The sequence below is a fragment of the Triticum dicoccoides genome, chromosome 7B (assembly GCF_002162155.2).
Source record: "Triticum dicoccoides isolate Atlit2015 ecotype Zavitan chromosome 7B, WEW_v2.0, whole genome shotgun sequence".
Lineage (NCBI taxonomy): Eukaryota > Viridiplantae > Streptophyta > Magnoliopsida > Poales > Poaceae > Triticum > Triticum dicoccoides.
This window is the reverse complement of record NC_041393.1, coordinates 332,661,593-332,664,646: the sequence shown is the minus strand read 5'-3', so window position 1 is coordinate 332,664,646 and position 3,054 is coordinate 332,661,593.

Sequence of the window (3,054 nt, the reverse complement as noted above, 5' to 3'; positions counted from 1 at the left end):
ACGAAGGCGAAGGAGGAAGCTAAAGGTATGCTTGGTGAGGCCTTTGACAACTGCCTTTGCCTCTCACTTGTTTCCGAATCTAATCTCGCTGTAACTTTGCAGTCAAAGTGAGGGATTCCCTGAAGAAGCAAGAACTTGACTTGGCTGAGATGCAAAAAACTGCTTTAGAGAAGACCAAGCTTTCAGATGAGAAGCTGGCTTCAGTGACCAAGCTTGAAGAAGAAAACACCAATCTGAAAGCTGCTCTTGATGCTGCCAACCAGGAGGTCAGTCGACTGAAAAGTGACAAGACCACCCTGAATGACAAGGCCAGTGAGTTGATGAGAAAGAAGAACAATCTGGAGGCTTATCTGGGTGGACTCTCCAAGAAGTTGTTCCTCATGCTTGAAGGTAATCTTTTGTATCAAACAAATATTTTAACTGTAACCTCCGACTGTTGTCTTGACTCGGTGGTTGTGCTTGCAGAATTTTGCCAGAACTTTGAAGAGGAAACTGGTCGACTGGAAGTAAACCTGGATCCCATCAACTCTCCCGTGAAAGATGAAGTCGCCATGAATGTGCTCCGGCTTGAATCTCGTGTTGTTGCTGTCATCGACTATCTCGCAAGGCTGAAAGTCGCAACTTCTCGCATCGACACAACACTCTGGCCAAGAGAGACACTCCAAAGCGACCTTGAGTCTCTGATGACTCGACTGAACGAGGTCCCAAGTCGAGTGCAGGAGTGGAAGAAGTCTTCGGCCAGGTGCGGTGCGGATGTTGCTCTATCTCTGGTCCGCGTTCACTGCAAGGATGCACGAGAGGACAAGCTGGTGGCTCTTAGGGTGGCTAACACCAAGAAGCACGATTTCAGATCTTTCATGGAGACCTTCATTGCTTCTGCCACTCGGATTCCAGATGGAATTGATCTGGACGAGTTTGTTGCACCTTCCAACCCTCCACAGGAGGGGTAAAAAACTTCTGAGCTTGATACTTTAAATTTGCCTCGGTATGCCGAGTGAGTTTTGTAACCGACAAACCTTAACAGGCCTAGTGCCTGAGCACTTTCGGTTCCGTTAGGTGTTATCCGAACTTGGATTCAATGTTGAATATGTTTGCATTTGGTTTGAGGTGTCTTTTGCAGGTTAAAGCGAAGCGCTCATTGCAATCGACTTGTTCCCCAATACACTTAGGCGAGCACTGGGCTGCAGCTAAGCCCCCGAGTGAGAGGTTTGCTCTCCACTTGGTAGGATTTTCACATACTTAGACGAGCGCTAGACTGCAGCTAAGCCCCCGAGTGGGAGGTTTGCTCTCCACTCGGTAGGATTTTAGATACTTAGGCGAGCACTAGGCTGCAGCTAAGCCCCCGAGTGGGAGGTTTGCTCTCCACTCGGTAGGATTTTCACATACTTAGGCGAGCGCTAGACTGCAACTAAGCCCCCGAGTGGGAGGTTTGCTCTCCACTCGGTAGGATTTTAGATACTTAGGCGAGCACTAGGCTGCTGCTAAGCCCCCGAGTGGGAGGTTTGCTCTCCACTCGGTAGGATTTTCAAGAACTTAGGCGAGCGCTGGGCTGTAGCTAAGCCCCCGAGTGGGAGGTTTGCTCTCCACTCGGTAGGATTTTGTATTGGTGGCGTAGCTCAGAAGGAGAGGGTAGCAGTCGACCTGCACCTCGTCCTCCTTGCAGAGCGCACGTTGTATTTGTGGCATAGCTCGGAAGGAGAGGGTAGCAGTCGACCTGCACCTCGTCCTCCTTGCAGAACGCACGTTGTACTTGTGGCGTAGCTCGGAAGGAGAGAGTAGCAGTCGACCTGCACCTCGTCCTCTTTGCAGAGCGCATGTTGTACTTGTGGCGTAGCTCGGAAGGAGAGGGTAGCAGTCGACCTGCACCTCGTCTTCCTTGCGAAGCACACGTTGTATTTGTGGCGTAGCTCGGAAGGAGAGGGTAGCAGTCGACCTGCACCTCGTCCTCCTTGCGAAGCGCATGTTGTATTTGTATTTAGGTGAGCGCAATGCTGCAGCTAAGCCTCCGAGTGGAAGGCTGGCTTACCACTCGACAGGATTTTGTTTATCTTAGGCGAGTACTTGGACTGCAGCTAAGCCTCCGAGTGGAAGGCTGGCTTACCACTCGACATGATTTTGTTTATCTTAGGCGAGTACTTGGACTGCAGCTAAGCCTCCGAGTGGAAGGCTAGCTTACCACTCGACAGGATTTTGTTTATCTTGGGCGAGTACTTGGACTGCAGCTAAGCCTCCGAGTGGAAGGCTGGCTTACCACTCGGTAGGATTTTGTTTATCTTAGGCGAAACGGATTTCGCAGCTAAGCCTTCGTGTGGGAGACTGGCTCACCACTCGGTTAGGATTTTTTTACAGACTTGGGCAAATCGGATTCGCAGCCAAGCCACCCACTGGGGGATTGTTTTGAGTGGACAAAAGAAATAACGGTTACTGGGAAAATTATAAAGCTCTTGTCTTTGATAAATAAACTACAGAAGTACTTTTATTACAACTCATCCGAGTGAATACTTAAGTGTAAAAGGGGCGGAGAAGCTCCATGTTCCAAGCTCGGGGCTCGTCGATCTGATGCTCGACATTGTAAAGACGGTATGCTCCATTGTGGAGAACCTTGGTTACGATGAAGGGACCTTCCCAAGAAGGAGCAAGCTTGTGTGGTTTCTGCTGATCCACTCGGAGAACTAAATCTCCTTCCTGGAAGGCTCGACTCTTCACGTTTTTGGCGTGGAAGCGACGCAAGTCTTGTTGGTAAATGGTCGATCTGATCAGAGCCATCTCCCTTTCTTCCTCTAAAAGGTTGACTGCATCCTGCCGCGCTTGTTCTGCTTTAGCTTCGGTGTAGAGCTCGACCCGGGGAGCATTGTGGAGAAGGTCGCTTGGCAGGACTGCTTCAGCTCCGTAGACCAAGAAGAATGGAGTTCTTCCAGTCGACCGATTGGGCGTGGTCCTTAACCCCCAAAGCACCGAGGGAAGTTCGTCGACCCATGCACCAGCCGCATGCTTAAGATCACGCATCAAACGGGGTTTCAACCCTTTGAGAATCAAACTGTTGGCTCGTTCTGC